At 37.6% G+C, this 19,616-nt stretch overlaps 1 pseudogene; it reads left to right on the top strand.

The window, feature by feature from the left end:
• The first annotated feature begins 370 nt into the window (after positions 1-370).
• LOC133087016 (flavin-containing monooxygenase 5-like) overlaps positions 371-19,616 on the top strand; it is a 38,934-nt pseudogene continuing 19,688 nt past the window's right edge.

The raw sequence follows: 19,616 nt of genomic DNA, 5'->3' as shown, positions 1-19,616 counted from the left end.
TATAAAGAGGTTTTTCACGGTGTGTGTGTGTGTGCGTGCGCTCGCACGTGTGCGTAAACGTATTAGGTAGAAGGAAACTATCAAAAAAAGAAATGTAAAAATGTGAAGTCATATGACCAGGAAAATTTTAGGAGTCAAACCTTTTTCAAAAACAATCTCCTTCGTACTTAAAAATAAGAAAGCCCACGTGAGCTAGGATTTTCTCTCATTCGACGTGCCTTTGAAAGGCATAACAGCTTTGAGTAGGATATTCCTTAAATGCATTAACTAGCAATTTTAGAAAAAAAACACTAATCTTTCATGATAGAAAAAAATTACATGGCAATAAAAATCTGATTTTATACTAATATGTTTCCAGATACAAGACACAATGCCAGGAGAAAGAATTGCGGTGATTGGTGCTGGGGTCAGTGGATTAAGCGCCATTAAGGTCTGTCTGGAGGAAGGACTGGAGCCCATCTGTTTTGAAGGAAGCAGTGACATTGGAGGGATGTGGAGATATAAGTTTGAATAGACTTATGCTTCTATATGTGTAATGACATTTTTTCTTATCTGGGAAATAAGAATGCAAGGATTACAGCACTGATTTATCCTTCAACTACCAGCATAATAGTTGCTATCTTTATCAGCACCTACACATGTGCTTTGAATCCCACTCCTTCCTTCCTCCCAAGGTTGATGTTCAATTAATCTTTCTTCCTTTCAGGGTCTAGCTCCTTGAAGGAGAACTGTGTGCTTCCTCTTCCTTCATCTCCACCATCACTACATGATGGTCATCCCAGCACTTCCCCAAAACTGCTGTCACTGCCATTACCAATAAAAGTTGACAAATTGAATGGACTTTCTGCCAAGAATTTTATTGCCTTCTCAAGGGGATCCAATGATGTTAAAAACCAGCTCCTTTTTGAAACACTTGTCACTAGCTTCTGTGATTTCACTCTGTTTTCTTTCTGATTTTCCTTCTCAATATTTTTCTACTTGGCCTCTAAATGTTGCTGATTATAGCTCTATTCTCAGTCTTCCGGTCTTTTAACTTTTTGCAGGTTCCTTAGGATACTTCCTTATCCCTCCTTGGCTTCAGTTATCAAGGTGTCCTTTATTTTCTTGGTAGGAGAAGACTGAAGGTGGCAGGCCCAGTGTCTATAAATCTGCCACCAGCAACACTTTGAAGTGATTATCCTTTCTCTGATCATTTTCCCAACTACTTGCACAATTCCAAAATCATGGAGTATCTCCAGATGTATGTCAAACCCTTTCACCTTTTGAAGCACATCCGGTTTCTGGTAAGTGGGGCAGAGACCACTCAGCATGCATGGAACCCTCTTGTTAGAGCCAAGAGCCAGGCCAGAGCAAAATGCAGTAAAGCATCCATTCAGTCTTGGAGGTGAGCTTTACATAAATCTCCAGAGAATTCGGCGAGAGCTTCTCTCCTCACTTTCCTCAGGAAAAAAAGTATGGTGGATTGGCTGAAATGCCAGACTGTACACCCGGTATTGGCTCACCCCTAACTACATTCAGGACTGCAGTTGGAACAAACTGAGATACATCTCTACTTAAAAATGCCTTGGTAGGGAGACCAGTTATAAATGAACTCTTTAATGAAAGCCCAGAAGAGAGTAGCTGTAACCAACCTTATTCATTGAGACAAAGAGTTCTTGGGCAGGAGGGCAGCTGGGAAGAGCGGTCACAAGTCTGAGTTTGTCTCATTCCCAGTCGAAGCTGTGCAAAGTGAGGAAGCGCTCTGACTTCTCTTGCACAGGACAGTGAGATGTTGTCGTCCAGACTGAAGGGAAGCAGGAATCCCATGTCTTTGATGGGATTATGGTGTGTAGTGGCCTTGAAACCGATCCCTTCATGCCACTCCATAACTTTCCAGGTATGTCCTACCGAATGCTAAGGCACTGGTGTTATGGGGTTTTATCATAGTGGCTACTGTTATTTTAGGAGAAAGTTTATAATTCTGAAAGGCATCTTAGTTTCAAAATAAATATGATATTTTCTGATTATAAAGAAATGCATGTTCTTTCAAGTTCCATTCAAATAATACATATTAGAAAATTGAAAATAAAAATTACTAATACAACCACCAGTTCTGGGCTATTTTAAGAGGAAAGTGCTACATTTTACCACAGTTGGAAGGCAAAATGTGGGAATTGTTTTGTGTTGGTAATAGTTTGGAGTAAATAGTAAGATCAAAGATACAGAAATATATATTAATAATTAGCTTTATTCCTGAATGTATCTATATGCATAGCATGATGAATATAAATAGCTCTGTGCTAGTGTCACTATACATCTTAGAAAAGACTGCAGTGTTATTGTTTACTATTTGGAAGCTTAAGCACCCTGAATATAAGGAATGGTACAGGAATGATTTACCTGCACAAGATCTCCTTCTTTATCTCTAGAAGCAGGATATATACTTGGTCTTTTCAAAGAGGGCTGGACCTGAGACTCCTTTGGGGTCTAAGGAGATGCTAGACTCCCTCCACTTCCATTGCTCTGAATGTCTGTTTCCCAGTGCATGAGATGATAAAGTTAAAATTGGTCAAAAGAAGTCTATTAGTTAGTTAGTTATTAGCTTATTAGATGTTTAAATATTCCTGTATTCATTCATTCAGGATTCATTCAAGATATATCTACTGAGCACCAACTGTGTACCAGAGACTTAGCAGAGAATAAAACAGAAAAAATCTCTGTCCCCAAGGAATGTACATAGCAGTAGATGGAGAGAGACACAAAAAGAAATAAATATGTGGAAGGTGATGACTGTGAAGAGAAACAATTGCCAGGGGAGGGCAAAGGGGTGGGTGGTTGGGGAGAAGGGCTTGTGATGCAAGATTAGATAAGATGGCCAGGCAAGACTTCAGTGAGAAAGGGGCATTTGAACAAATACCCCAAGGAGTTGAGGAAGTGATGCAGATATATGAGGAAAGCAGATCATACAGAAGGAAGAAAAAAGTGCAAAGGACTTGAGGTGGGTGTGTACCTGACAGGTCCAGTGTGGCGGAAGTAGAAGAAAGAGTAGAAGGAGATGATGTCAGAGAGTGAATGTTACGCCAGATCAAGAAGGACCTTAAAGGCCATTGTTTGGACTATGGCTTATGTTTGTTTGATTTGATTTGTTTGATTGATTTCAAGGTCTCCTCCCATATTGGGCCACAGGGCAAAGGGTTCATTTTGGAATAGAAGAGAAACATTTTATCTTGGGGAAAGGAGACAGAGGAAGAATAGATGAAAACATAGTAACTTTTAGGTGTTGAGGGAGGCACCTCAGATTTTTATTGTTTCATAACAAAGGAGAAGAAAAGGTTATCTTCAGAGAGTGAGAGGAATTTCAGTAGGGCCAAGGGGAGGAGAAATAATTGAAAGAGCTGCAGTCAGAAATTGAATGGAAAATTGAACTTGACAATGGTTGAGTTCAGAAACATTTAGATCTGTGCCAGGAGTTCACTAGGTGATCAAAGAACTGCTTCCAGGGGAAAGCTGAAGTTTGGGAGCATATTCTCTATGGAAAAAGGAACAGGGCAAGGAATGAACCACAATTAGGATGGAGTAGGGCTGTTCAATGTCACAGGAGGAGCAATGAAGGCCACATGTGCATGCCCCAATGTTGTTTAAAAGATGAAAGGCTAAAAAATCAACCAGCTATTATGGCTTTGCCATATGAGGTTTTTGTTTAAGTCAGAGCATATTTTTAAACAAAAATAATAAGTTCTTATGTCCTCTCACCTTCAGGGTCTGTGAGCACTTGTCCCTAGTAGGAGAGCAGAGTGAACACTGCTAGAGTTAGCAGGAATGGTGTACTGGGCCTAGAAAGAGATGGAAACAAGCTAGACAGGGATGAAGCATGGTTTGGGAAAGCAAGACAGGGAATTGGGTCAGAGCAGTATTTGTAAATAACAAAGATGATGGATAAAGAAGATATATTACTTAATGAGGAGCCAAGCTCTTCTTTGAAGTCTTGGCAGGGTACAGGTAAGTAAAAAGGAGGCAGAAATAAAATATCTGAGTTTCTAGTAAACCTGAGATCATAAAATTTTTGGTCCAGAACAAAACTGTAGGAGAATTAATTCTGTCTGATAATGTTCGGCAAGCACAGTTCACAGACCAGGAACAGTAGACCAGAAAATGAGAGGTTTAAAGAGCATAGCATTTGAGTTTAGCAATAAGCTTTAGAATAGGCCAGCAGTTAAAAAATAAAATAAAATAATGGTCAATACTTGAGCAATTCAGGAATCACAAGTTTCAAAGGTCAGTGTGTCCACAGTTGGGAATACAAGAGTCCAGAGAAATTTCACGGCAAGAAAATCATTGTGATCGGCATTAGAAATTCTGGAGGTGATTTGGCGATTGACCTCAGTCATGTAGCTGCACAGGTTTGGTGCCTAAATTCTCTTTCCTGAGATGCAACCTGCCCACTACCTTCTGAGATGTGATCATTGCATGAAATATGTGTGGTGTGTATTCATACACTGCTTCAATACTGATTAATTACCTTCTCACACCAGTTTCCTCAATAGATATCTTGTTAATCCATTCCAAAAAAAATAGAGAATGGAATACAAATAAATATTTCAAACTTTAGTGCCTTCCATAATGTTTATTTTTAACAGAGTGTGGAGGCTTTACCAGCTCAGCTAAGAGTTACAAAAATGAACTTACCAGAAAACCATTTTTAAAATCCCTTAATATTTTTCATTGACATGACACTTGACACCGTCTTCCAACTCCAATTCCTTCAATAGGGATACAGATTAACTAAGTGTTCTAGATACTACAATACAGTAATTAACAGATGGATGGGATCTTTTGTGTCAATTTGTTGATCTCTAGTCTTTTTGCATCATTGTGTTTTTCCAGAATTTGGAATTTAAAAGATTGCAGGCATCAAAGACTGCCTTGGAGAAGGTTCAAAAGGGATAGTGGGTGAGGTCCAGAGGAAAGCTTGAGGAGATCTCTGGAGCTATAAGCAACAAGTTAGATGTTTCTGTATGTGGGAATGTGTGTGACTATCTATTGGTTTTCCTGTCTTGAGAAAGAAGAACTCTTCAAGCTAAAATGACAAGAGAGTTCTTATCCATTTCTTCTCATGAGCCAAATGAGACATATCTGAAGAAGTGAGAAAATGATCCTATGAAAGTAAACTGTTATATTGGGAAGCATCTATTGTGCATTTATTTGCATTCTCTCCTAGGTATTTCTCAGCACAAGGCATGGTGCATGGATTTGGAACTGGTTCTGGGATTATGGGATGCCCATGGACATTGTTCTCTTCACTCATTTTAACTCTGTTGTCAACCAAGTTTACCCTACATTCTTAATCAACAGATGGGCAGAGAATAAATTAAATGCTCGCTTTAACCATGACATTTATGGTTTGCTGCCTCAACACAGGTATGTTCTAGGATTTTTTTAAAAATAATTTTGCTCCTGCCTTTTGGAGTCAGCAGGTCAAACTTGGAACATAAGGAAGATTTAGAGTTCAGTTCTACCACCTTGAAAATAGACTTCAACTATCTTAGGAGACTGTTAATCATTTCTTTTCTCATGTTTCTTTGGACCTTTCTATTTACTAACCTTAGAAGAAAAAAATTGAATTTCAGGACATGGTAGCAGCTTCATCTGTCCCCACCCTTCATGTTTTCAAGCTAATATGCACGTCTTTAGGCTCTGAGACCTTAGATGGTGGACAAGCAAATGGTATATTATGTCATAAAAATTAACTCCATTTTTCCAAGCCAAAAGAAAGAATCAGGAATCTGGTAAGATTCCAGCAATAAGATGGGAGACTTTGGGGAGAGTCCTTTGAAATTCAACACATTCTTTCTTTGTCTTGAATAGAACTCTGAATCCAGACAGCTGTGGTTTGGATCCTGGCTTCACCACTTTCTAGCTGTGTGATATTGATCAGATTAGTTAACTATTTGTGCCTCACCTTCCTTATACATAAAATGGCAATAACATTAGCACCAATTCAGAGGGTTGTTCTGCACATTAAAGAGGAAAATACATGTATAATTTATACTAGTCCCCAGCACATAGTAAATGCTCAACAATTTTCTGTTGTTTTATTATATTATTAATTTTCTAACTATATTAAAATTATACTCATTGGGATTTTAGTTTTTGGAGGTGATTGAGCGACAACATGGAGAGGTCAATGCCATTGAAGGAAGAATGTATTACTTACATTTCCTAAGAGAAAGAAACAGGCCAGGCCACGCAGGGCCACATGGGAGCACTGGGTTTGTTCAGACAGAAACAGGAACAAGAGAAAAGCTGAGGCCAGAGCCTTTATTGGGGTTTCTGTGGGACAAGGAAAGCAGGGCATGGTAAACAGTTTAGGATTGGCTAGTTTGAATAATTCCTGTGGGCTTTAATCTATAGAGATCTGCCTGGTTCCTAGCCCTGGGATGATTTAGGGCAGGAGAAATATTGGGTTGGGGTATGAGAGTTAGATAAGTACTTGGTTGGGGCTACAGACTTGGGAGAATTGTTTGGGGCTATAGACTTGGGCTTGGCTGGTTCGCATATGAAAGACATGTTCCTGGCAGAGCTCTTTGCTATCTTTAAAACAGGCTAGCCCTCTCCCTGGCCAACAAGCTTTTTAAGATGTCAAAACATCATAAAATATAGAAAATAAAAGCACGATTATACGCTGACATCCAGTTTCTAGCTTGAATGATTGAGTAGAGAGTGTACCATCCTACAAAGGTAAGTAATTCAGGAGGAAAGCAACTTTGGAAGGTCTTAGGAGGCTTGCTGATGACTTAAGGTTTAGAAAACTGTTTGGGATACTTGTGAGGTATCCCAACAGAGATACATGGCAAGCATTAGGATAGATGATTCTGAAAATCAAAGTAGAGATTAGGCTTGGAGTCATCAGCCCTGAAGATGTATATCAGAGTCTCAGTGATGGAGTATGTGATTGTCAGGATTAGGAAGAAGGAGACTGGCAAAGTTTGAATAGGTACTTCTGTTATTCTCCTTTGCGTGCACGCGCACACATGCCCTTCTTCTCATGCTGCCTTAAGAAACAATAATCTGGATTGAGTGTGGTTCTGGGGGAGAGGTTCTAGGCCAGAAGCTAAGGAATCCCAAATATTAAAGAGGAATCTGAAGAAGAGTAGCCATTAAAAGCACTGAGAAATAAATTACAAGTGAAGAAGTAGGAGAATCAGTAGTAAGGACAGGGAATAAGAAGGGGAAAATTTCAAGAAGAGAATGGTCAACAGTGTCAAGAATAATGAGTCAACAAATATTTTCTGAGCCCCTTCTGTGTGTTCATTATTATATAGGTAGCAAGTATGTGAGTTAAAAGAGTGGAACTATCAACTCCCAGGAATAAGTCATGCTCATTCCTGCCTTTGGACTTGGTATTTCTTCTGCCTGGAATGTTATTCTCTCAAGTTCAAAATATAAAAAAGACAAGCAGAGTCACGAATTATGAACTGTGAATTATGAAAATTGTGGCAGAGTCATAAAGTAACTGGAATAACACTACAGCACAATTAAAAGAGCAAGAGCTTTGTAATCAAATGAACTCGGGATTAAAACCCAGTTCCTCCATGTACTGACTGCATGGCCTTGACATATTACTTGACCCCACAATTCCCTCACTTATAAAAATGGGAATACTTATATGCACTTTGCAGAGTGGTAAGAATTAACAATTAAGCACCTGACTTTTGTAGGCATTCAATAAATATTGATTGAATGAATGAAGATTAGCCATTGTGGTTGAAATTCTTTATTATTATTCTTTATTATATCATTAATTCTAAGGCTGAGAATAAAGTGATGAAGACAGATTCAAACCTACCTTAATGAAATGATGTCAATCACGTTATAATAATTCTGCTCATTTGTTTGCTTCTCCTTTAAAACATTTCACATATTTTCCTAGAATATTCTGTTTCTCAAAATGTAGGATGTCATCCATCAAAGAAATGAAGATATAGGAAAGTGTCTTCCATGAGTTAAGATGGAAAATTAAGAAGAGATCTCTATCCAATGAAAACAATCAGGAGATACTGAGTCACCATTAGTAGCTATAATACAATATGTATTAGAAAACTAAGGGATAACATAACTGAACAAGTGTAACTCACTATTTAAAGGAGAGCTAGAGTGAATACTCTGGTAATGGGACTACACACACATTACCTTGTGTCTTGTCATGGGATGCAACTCCCTTCAGTCCATCCTTCTTCGTGAGCTTTGAGGTCTGCTAGTGAACTCATTAAACACGCGTCTTTGCATCTGTAAGGCACGTGCACCTGATAAAACAATGAATGGAGGGCATTGCAAAGCAACTCCTGAATCCATCTCCCTCACTCCTGTGTTACCTCACTCATGATGTTCTCTACCAAATTGACTCTCATAGTACCCATTTCTTCCTGAAACCACGTCTTTTCAATAAGAAAACCATGTTCACATTTGAAATTTCTTTCCTAGGATTGAACAAATTATCCTCAGGGAGTGGCATGATGGCTGACATAAGAAAGAAGAGAAAAAAAATTTGAAAAAGAGTAAGAAGCTGGCTTCTTGATGAAAGTCAATTGGAAGTGTTTAGGTGGAGCTGTTTGTCTTTCAAGTATTCGTTATATTTTTCTCATGATAGAATCTGAGTCTGTTTGCCTGGATGAGATCTCAAATTATCAACTTTTTAATTTCCTCTTAACCAAGCATAAATATCATATATGGAATATTTATGGAATGGAATGGATAGAGAATGGTCTAACCTGGAAAATTCAGAATTTTGTTTAAAGTTCATGGAACACTAAATACAACATACAATTATAAATTTATGTCTTACCATAGCCTTAGAGATGTAAAGCATGTGAATATATGTGTGATGAAATGGAAGGACTGTTTCACCCTTTTAAGGTGTTGAGAAGATAAACCAATGTGAGAAATGAGATAGCAAATCATTACAGAATCCAATTAAAATTCTGATGTGAGGTCAGAAGCTTGTGGGTTGCACCAAATCTTCTTAATGGAAAATTCTTCTCAACCACTGGGGCTGGGAATGTAATTTATTTCTATTCAGCATATATCTATTGAGAATCTACAATGTGAAGGTCACAGCGTGTTCTCTATGAGCCAAAGCCTTTATCCTAAGAACAGTCAATTATCCAGTAACTTTGGTTTCAGAAGCTGGGCCAAGAATTGCATTTCATTAATATTTAAAATCAAATTAATGTCACACATATCTAAATAACTTGCCTGTACAATTCACATAGCATATTCCTCACCACCGATTTACCAAAATGAGACTAGATCCTAATTGAGAATTAATTTCATGGCCAAAGTACAGGATTTAGGAAAAGACAAAAATCTTCCAAAACCCACCTATTACTATCCAAGATCCTTGGAAGGATTTAATGGGGAAAAATACACTGCATGAATATTTTGTTAGAAACCACTGAGACCATAGTCAATGAAAACAAGAAAACTCATTTTATCTCTCAGTTTTTGGAGAAATCATCAACCAATGTTTAGAGGAAATTGTGCTTGGAGAGATGGAGGTTCTGATACTTTCCCCTTCTGGTTTCAGATTCCTGAATAATCCCTGTGATACACGCAGAGTGCAGTGTAAGGATTACGTGGATGAAATTGCCTCTGAAATAGGAGTGAAACCCAACCTGTTCTCACTTTTCCTGTGGGATCCAAAGCTGGCTCTGGAAATTTTCTTTGGGCCATGCACACCTTACTAGTACCACCTACAAGGGCCAAGGAAGTGGGCTGGGGCCCGGGGAGCCATCCTGACTCAGAGAGAGCAGATCATCAAGCCCGTGAGGACTCGCATCCTCACCGGTGACCAGGCTCCATACTCTGTGCCATTTTGGCTTAAAAGTGTCTGTGTAGCCCTTCTCCTCTTTGTTCTCACTTTAGTCATTATTAAAGGATAATCCTCCTACAATCATTAAGATATTAGAGATTAACAGTGACACACACTAATTAAGAAACTGGGCATGTGCAAGTGTTTATCCCTCAGTTCAGATTAGATCAGTGCAGTGAATTGTCTAATAATTCCAAAATTACTCATGTATGAGTATTTGGCAAAATTGGAAATTTCGGAAGTCCAAAGGGACAGAGTAACAACTTGAGCTAAAGCCGACCTGAAAATTGGAGATTTCTAATGAAATGGTTTATATGAAAAGTATATTTAATTTCTATAATATGACAAATGTTCTAAGTTACCAAGTTCTCCTAGCCTCCTTTTATATGAATTGACAAATTCTTTGTTTTATATGTAAAACACAGGCTAGGAAAAAGTATCTCTTCAATGATTTAGAAAAGTTAACAATGAACAAACGTCTTCACTAGAAACTCTTTCCACCAGGGTCACATTCATAGAATCATGGATATTGAGGTAGCAGGTTATTTCAGGTATTATCGAGGGTATTTTCAGGATATGGGGTGTGCCAAGGAGAGAAAAAGAGGGACTAATGGAAGTCAGGAAAAGAAGAAACAGGGAGAAAGAGCAACTATTTACAACATTTACAGAAACTTTTACAATTAATCAAAGAGATGAAATATTTTAGTCTCTGGGTCAGTCACTTATATTACAGGCTATGTCTGAGCTTAGTCCTGATATTCTGTAAAACAGATTTCTCCCCCAAATTTCTTAAGATATGATTGATAATAAAAAATTGTATATTTTTAAAGTGTACAATGTGGTGTTTTGATATACATACACAAAGAGAAATTATTACCACAATGAAGCTAATTAACATATTAATTACCTCATAGTTACCTTTGTGTGTGTGTGTGGTGAGAATACTTAAGATCTGTCCTCCTAGTAAATATCAAGTATACAATACAGTACTATTAATTATAGTCACCACACTGTACATTAGGTCTCCAGAAATTATTCATCTTATAACTGAATGTCTGTTCCTTTTGACCAACATCTCTCTATTTCCCCTCCAGACCCCGGTAACAACTCTTCTGCTCTCAGTTAATAAGAGTTAAACTTTGCAAAATTCCACATATAAGTGAAACCATGCAGTATTTGCCTTTTCATGTTTGGCTTATTTCACTTAGCATAATGTCCTCCAGTTTCATCCATTATACTCAAATGGCAGAATATCCTTCTAAGACTGAATAAAATTCCATTGTGTATATGTATCACATTTTCTTTATCTCTTCATCCTCTGATGGACACTTAGGTTGCTTCCATAACTTGTGATTAACACTGCATTGAACATGAGAGTGTAGATATCTCTTCCAGATCCTGTTCTCATTTCCTTTGAATATATACCCAGAAGTGGGATTGCTGGACTATATGGTAGCTCTATTTTTCATTTTTTGAGGAACCACCATACTATTTCCCTAAGTGGCTGTACCAGTATACATTTCCACCAACAGTGTACAAGTACTCCATTTTCTCCACATCTTCACCAATACTTATCTTTTAACTTTTTTATAATAGGCATCTTAACATGTGTGAGGTGATACCTCATTTTACATTTGCATTTCCCTAATGATTAGTGTTGTTGAGAATTTTTTCACGTACCTGTTGGCCATTTATGTCTTCTTTGGAAAAATGTCTAATCAAGCCCTTTGCCCATTTTTAAATTGTTTTTTTTCCCATTGAGTTGTATGACTTCCTGATATATTTTGGACATTAATCACTAACTGAATATATGGTTTGCATATATTTTCTCCCATTCCATAGATTGCCTCTTAATTTTGTTGATTGTGTCATTTGCTGCATAGAAAATTTTTAGTTTGATATAGTCCCAGCTGTTTATTTTTGCTTTTATTGCCTGTTTTTTTTTGTGTGTGTCATATGCAAAAAACAATTGCCAATACCGATGTCAAGGAGCTTTATCTCTATGTTTTCTTCTAGGACTATTATGGTTTCAGATCTCACATTTAAGTCTTTAACTCACTTGAGTTGATTTTTGCATATAGCATAGGATAACAGTCCAATTTCATCCTTTTGCACGGGGACATCCAGTTTTCTCAGTATCATTTATTGAAAAGGTTATCTTTTCCCTGTTATGTATTCTTGGTATCTTTGTCAAAGATTAGTTCACTGTATATGGTTGAGTTTATTTCTAGGCTATATATTCTGTTCCATTGGTATATGTGTTTGTTTTTATGGCAGTACCATACCATTTTGATTATGATAGCTTTGCAGTATATTTTGAAATCAGGGAGTACAGTGTCTCCAGTTTTGTTCTTCTAGCTTGAGATTGCTTTATCTACTCAAGGCCTTTTGTGGTTCCATACAAATTTTAGGGTTGTTTTCCTATTTCTCTAAAAAATACCATTGGAATTTTGATAAGAATTGCATTGAATATGTAGATTGCTTTAGGTATCACGGATATTTTAGCAATATTAATTATTCCAATCCATGAACACAGAATATCTTTCCATTTATGTGTGTCTTCTTCGATTTCTTTCATCAAAGATTTGTGGGTTTTAATGTACAGATATTTGACTTCCTTGGCTAAATTTATTCCTCAGTCTTTTATTCTTTTTGATGTTATTGTAATGAGATTTTGTTTTCTTAATTTCTTTTCAGATGGTTTGTTCATAGTATATAGAAATGAAACTGATTTTGTGTGTTGATTTTGAATCTACAACATTACTGAATTCATTTATTAGCTCTAACAGTTTTTGGTGGAGTCTTTAGGGTTTTCTGTATATAATATCAAATCATCTGCAAACAGAGACTTTTACTTTTTCCTTTCTGATTTGGATGACTTTTATTTCTTTTTCTTATCTAATTGCTCTAGCTAGGACTTTTAGTACTATGTTGAATAGAAGTGGTAAGAGTGGGTATCCTTATATTGTTCCTGAACATATGTGAACTTAATTATGTTGAGATATATTCCCTCTACACCCAGTTTGTTGGGAATTTTTATCATGAAAGGCTATTGAATTATGTCAGATGCTTTTTCTGTGTGTATTGAGATGATCATATGATTTTTATCTGTCATTCTGTTAATACGGTGTATCACTTTGGCTCATTTGTGTATATTGAACCATTCTTGCACCCAAAGGATAAATATAAATTTATCATGGTGTATGATCCTTTTAATGTGCTGTTTAATTCAGTTTGCTAGACTTTTGTTGAAGAATTTTACATCTGTGTTCATCAAGGTTATAGGTCTGTAATTTTCTTTTCTTAGAGTGTCCTTGTCTGGCCTTGGTATCAGGTTATTGCTGGTCTTGTAAAATGAGTTTGAAAGTATCCCATCCTCTTCAATGTTTTGGAAGAGTTTGAGAAAGATTCGTGTTAATTCTTCTTTAAATGTTTGGTTGAATTCACCAGTGAAGTCATCTGGTCTGGATTTTCTTTGTTGGCATGTAATTGTTAGTAGTCTCTTGTGATCCTTGCATTTCTGTGGTATCAGTTGTAATGTCTCCTCTTTCATTTCTGATTTATTTTTTGAGTATTCTCCCTTTTTTCTTAGTCTAGAAAGGTTTGTCAATTTTTTTAATCTTTTTAAATAACTCAGTTTTGTTGATCTTTTCTATTGTCTTTATCATTTCTATTTCATTTATTTTTGCTCTGATCTTTGTTAATTCCTTCTTTCTGCTAACTTTGGGCTTTGCTTGTTCTTCTCTTTGCTTTCTCTTCCCTTTATACCTTGAGATATAAAATTAGGTTGTTTATTTGAGATTTTTTCCCCCTTAATGTAGGCATTTATCATTTTACTTTTTTAACATCTTTATTGGAGTATAATTGCTTTACAATGTTGTATTAGTTTCTGCTGTATAACAAAGTGAATCAGTTATATGTATACATATATCCCCATATCCCCTCCCCTCTTGCATCTCCCTCCCACCCTCCCTATCCCACCCCTCTAGGTGGTCACAAGGCACTGAGCTGATTTCCCTGTGCTATGCAGCTGCTTCCCACTAGTTATCTATTTTACATTTGGTAGTGTATATATGTCAATGCTACTCTCTCACTTAGTCCCAGCTTACCCTTCCCCCTCCCCGTGTCCTCAAGTTCATTCTCTATGTCTGTGTCTTTATTCCTGTCCTGCCCCTAGGTTCATCAGAACCATTTTTTTCTTTCCTTTTTTGTTTAGATTTTAAACTTCCCTCTTTGTACTGTTTGGGCCCATGAATGGCAACAGATCCCCCAACTCTATCAGCGTCTATACACAAAACACCTCCCACAGAGCTCACATCAGTGGAACTCACAATAAAGACTTATACCGGAATTATCAAGTTCCATTGAACCCAAATATACTGGCAGGATTTAGGGCAAGTGGAAAGTAGTTTTGAAATTTGTTTTTTGCTATATACTTATCCTGGATCTTTGGTGGTGTCTTTTTCAAAGAAACAATAATTGCAAGTATGTTATATTTTTTAACATCAGATAATACTTGTACAAAATCCTTCAGAGGTCAGAAAGTGTTAATATCCTTTCCTCCTCCAGATATGAAGCATATATGTTAAGCTGTCTGGCCTAAGGCTGCACACTGAGTCACTGCTGGGTGTGGAGATTAAATACCCAGGAAATCTTAAGAGCTACATGTTGTGCCTGAAACAATACAGCTGCTCAGTCACAGTTCCTTCACTTTTCTTGAAGAAATTACTAAATGAATTGAAGAAAATTAAGAGCTCAAAAATAGAGAAATCATAAGACTGGAATTATTCTCTGAAGCCAACTAAACATAGAAATATCTAATAATTATTTCAATTCTGAGTACAATACTGAACACAAATGCCAATGTTATTTTCTGGGAAAAAAAAAGTTACATAATGACCCTGGTTTTTAAAAATAACAAGGAAACCTGGTCTAAAAATCTCAAATTATGTCAAGACAAGTTGGGATAGAGATGAAAGGAGACTAAACTTGTGGTAAACTCCCAGTCTTAATAAGGGGTATTGAAAATATGCTATTTACTTGTGACCACACTGTGGTAATTCTGAGATACCACTGGGCGTAGGTAATGTTTCTGATTTGGTTCTGATTCCACTTTCTGGAAGTTTGGTGTTCTGTGCCCCTAACTCCACCCCCTGGCAGTTCTGTTTGTTCAGTTATCCTCCGTGGCCACACCTGAAATGTGCTTTAGGGACTCTGCCCTCCCTCCTGACTAAGCAGTTTTTCCTGTGTATTGTCTACATCCATTGATGTTTGGGAGCCCAAGGATCACTTTCAGTCTAAACTTTTACAGTCTATTTTAGTCTAGACAGATGGTTCTTCTGGCAGTACGACTCTATCAAAAATTTAGCTTCCTATCTGTTCAGTTCCAGTCAGCTCCAAGTATCAGTAGCCATGACCACAGCCTTCTCTGTATGTACTTTCTATACTGCTGTATTTCCTTGCCTTCTCCCAGCTATACTTCTTCCCCTGCCCCCACCCACACCCATACATACTCCCACCTCCTCTGTTTCTCTCCTTCTCTTTCTTCCCCACCCCTGTCTTGAGTGAATTACAAATTCCTTGGCCCTGCAGATATCAATGGGAGAGCAACACCCTGAGCTTTTTTGCTCAACTGAATGGATTTACTGGGCACTAGTGCCCTGGCTGGACCTTGATACCTTAATCCACTCAGAGGCTATAACAGTGGGTGGGATAGCTGCACCTTTAATTTGATGCTGATCCCGAGGCTGAGTTTTAATCAACGTTTGTCATTCAAAGATCTTCCCAGTTTTATATATTTTTTAATTGGATTAAGAATCAGTTGCCTCTTCCAATTCTGTAAGCCCCCGAATTTTGGATTCTCTTTATTCCTTTTTCTAGATTTTTGGCAACATCCCACGTCAAGGTATCAGTTTCTCCATCACTCAGGATAAGGTAGATTTTGCTGTGGTTAAAACAGTTCCCAAGCCTCATCACTCAGAATCACAAATGTTTATTTCTACTTGTGGCAGTTCAGCAGGAGGTCTCCACACATCATAGTCAATCAGGGACCCAGGCAGAAGCTGCATTTCTACTCATGTTTCCAAAATTGTTGAGACATGAAAAAGCAAACATGGTAAATTGTGTACTCACTCTTCAGTCACCTCCTGAAAGTGACACATGTCACCACCATTCACATATTATTGGAAAATTTTTGAACAGCCCTGATGTCTAGGACACAGAGATAGGTTAGAGAATACAGCTGGAAAGTTTAACCAATAAAACTAAAAAACAACAACAACAATATATACAACTTTCTAAATGCCAGAGAAGAGACAAGGAAAGAAAGCATTGTCCATATAGCTAAGGAAAATACATGGATACCTTAAAAAATGAAAGCCATAAAACACAGTAATAGAAATAAAGTCCAAAGGTATCACTCTGAAAATATGTAAATGTAAATGTGTTAAACTCTCAAATTGGCTGAATAAGACAAAGTCTAACTATAGAAGACACAATAAAGTGACACCAAAAGTTAGAACAAGGGATAGAAAACTATGACCCACAGGCCGAATCCAGGCCAGTCCACTGCCTATTTTTGTAAATAAAGTTTTATTGGAGCACAGCCATGCCCATCTGTTTATATATTATCTGTGGCTGTTTTCTGTTGACTAGTTGCCACAGAGACCGTATGGCCCACAAAGCCTAAAATATTTATTTGCCTCTTTAAAAAAACAGTTTACTGACCCTTAGGTTAGACAATAAAGGATAGATTAATATATGTAATACAAATAGGGATAAATCAATTGTTATAATATTATTAATAAAGTGGAATAAAATGTCAACCTTCGTTAAGAGTCTAGAAAATCCCTGAGTGTTAAAAGGGAAAATGAGTTCAGAGTAGAACAACCCACACTTTTCAATTTCTTTTTAAACTACACTATAATCTCCTTTATGTAGAGACTTATTTAATTTCCCAAATCGTAGTTCTTCCTTTACATTCAATAAAGGTTAAATAATAGTCTTTCTTTCTATCTAAACCAAATCTTCAATCTCGAATTTACCTCTTTTCAGAGAAGGGTTAATGAACCCAGCAACACAAGACTTTGGGCACTGTGTTTGACAATGCAGAGATGACTTTTTGTTAAACATAGGAAGAGTTATAGGAAATTTGTATAGCATGCATTTACAACATACAAAAGAATTTTAACAACTTCATTAAACCAAGATGCTTTGGATAAAATGTTTTTTTTAATAAGGTAAATGCAACATTTCTCTATCTTTATTCTTATATTGGATAAAATTTTTTAAACTGCAATCTGAAAACACCATGAATCTCCTATTTGCAATATATGCTCCTCTCTTTTAATGTCTTGGAGGACTCTGTTCTAGTTAAAAAGAATTCTCCACTGGAGCTGGCATGGGCTACATGCCAAGATCCAAGACAGTCCTACTCTAGAAGAAACCAGTTCCTTTAACACTTTTGAGTCATCAAAACAAAGAGCCCACATATACATTGCATATATTTTAATCCACTGATTAGTTTTTGAACATCTATGAAAGACAGTGTATATATCTATGAGTTCTTCAGGTAATTAATATCATGAAATAGTGTCTTAATGTGGAATATCCTGCCCCAACACTCCTGGACAATATGTTTATTTGGAACAAGCAGGGTTGTGCCACAACCCCACTCTCCCTCCTATTCATTCATCTCACGAATATTTATTGAATGTCCACTGTGTGTGTTAGCCAGGGTTCTCCAGAGAAACAGAACCAATAGGATATATATATATAGAGAGAGATAAATAGATAGATATAGGTAGATTTCTATGCATAGAGAGAGTGAGATATAGAGACAGAGAGAGGGAGAAAGGGAAAGAAAGAGAGAAATCTGTTGTAAGGAATTGCCTCTGTGATTATGAAGGCTAGCAATTCTGAAATCTGCAGGACAAGCCAGCAGACTGGAGACCAAGGGAAGAGTTAATGTTGCAGTCTTGAGTCTGGAGGCAGAATTCCTTCCTTCTCAGGGGATCTTAGCCTTTTCTCATAAGGCTTATCAACTGATTGGATGAGGCCCGTTCACACAATGAAGAGTAATCTGCTTTATTCAAAGTCTACTGATTTAAATGTTAATCACATCTAAAAAATACCTTCATAGCAACATCTAGACTGGTGTTTGACCATGGACACCATAGCCTAACTAAACTGATGCATAAAATTAAGCATATACTTCTTTTCTCTATATGTTTTGTGTTAATTCAGTTTAGCTCTATAATCCTGTGTTTGCATGCTACTTGAAATCACGGGTTTTTTAGCCTTATCCACCTCTATATTTTCAGTGCCTGGCACACAGTGGGTGTGATGCTTTTTTTCATGTGGAAAGAGCAGAAAGACCTGGCAAGTGTAGTAAGGCAAACTTGGCCTCATGGTCACTGATGTGGAACAGATACGCTGTCCTGAGATTCATCTATTACACATTCTCCAGGAAGTCCATCACCGTAGGTCCCTGAAACATTCTTCTAGGGCCATCTTTATTGCATGCACTGCTCCCTCGGGTTACTGAGAGTTGTACTGTACATGCATATGGGGAAAAGGCTCAGCAGAGTGGCGGCTGTGTTTTTTCTGTCTCTACCGACTATGTCTCCACCTTCTTTCCAGTTCCATCTTTTTGCACGACTCCATGAGAAAACAGGACAAAATGTACACCTTTGTGGAAGTGTCATTCAACTTAGCCACCAAAACTTGGCCAACATTCCTTCTGGTGACAGGCGCAGTGAATTCCAATCATTGCCCTGAGTTGCATATTGTCTATTTTGCTCCACTGGAGTCAGACCTGAGATTTTTTTGCATTACTGCCATTCCCTTTTGAAACAGGAGGGATGGGGGCAGGGCACAACCTTTGAAAGAATGATATAGCCTGAGGACATGACACAAACTGATTAGAACCAAATGGGTCCAAGATGGTGGATGAGTCAACTTCCACTAGACCTTGAGCCTCAGTATACACTCACATCAGCAAGCTAAATGACACATCCACAGGCGCCATGACAGTTCTAAGACCGACCATAAGGATCAAAAAGTGGGCAGTGGCCCAATTTCTGGAAATCCCTGCCCCTTCCTAAAATAGCTGGAATACTCCTCCCACTCATTAGCCTTTGAAATTACCCACTCCTATAAAAACTGTCAACCCCATACCCTGGTGCCTTTCTCACCTTCTGAGATGGCCCACACTATGTCTGTGGAGTGTATTTCTCTCTAAATAAATCCACTTCTTACCTATCACTTTGTCTCTCACTGAATTCTTTCTGTGATGACACATCAAGAACCTGAGCTTCATTAAGTCCTGAAACCAGGTGTGTGATCTCAGTTGGAAGACTGTGGGTTTTGGCCAGATTTGAGTCCCAGCCATGTGGGTTCAAGTCCCAGTCTGGGTTTTGGCTGGGTTCGAGTCCTGGCACATGGGTTTAAGTCCCAATCTGAGGTGCACAGTTGCACTTTTACAAAGCATATTAGTCTCATATGACCTGAAAGTGATCTTTGTAATTACATAATCTCCTCAACTCTTTCCCAGATATGTCATAATATGTTTATCATCTGGAAGGAGATAGAAGTATTATGTTAACCAACAGTTGAGTGACAGATAACGAATTACTCAAGGGTCAAGAGGAACTTGCTACTGTGAGTTTTGAGAGAGAAAATGTAACCAAAAGTGGGGTCTGGCTGCTCGCCACTCAAAGACCAATAAAGAGGGCAGGTTGGTGGAAAGGAAAGTTTGTTTTATTTTGGA

The sequence above is a fragment of the Eubalaena glacialis genome, chromosome 3 (genome assembly GCF_028564815.1).
Source record: "Eubalaena glacialis isolate mEubGla1 chromosome 3, mEubGla1.1.hap2.+ XY, whole genome shotgun sequence".
Lineage (NCBI taxonomy): Eukaryota > Metazoa > Chordata > Mammalia > Artiodactyla > Balaenidae > Eubalaena > Eubalaena glacialis.
This window is presented reverse-complemented; position numbering and strand designations above follow the sequence as displayed.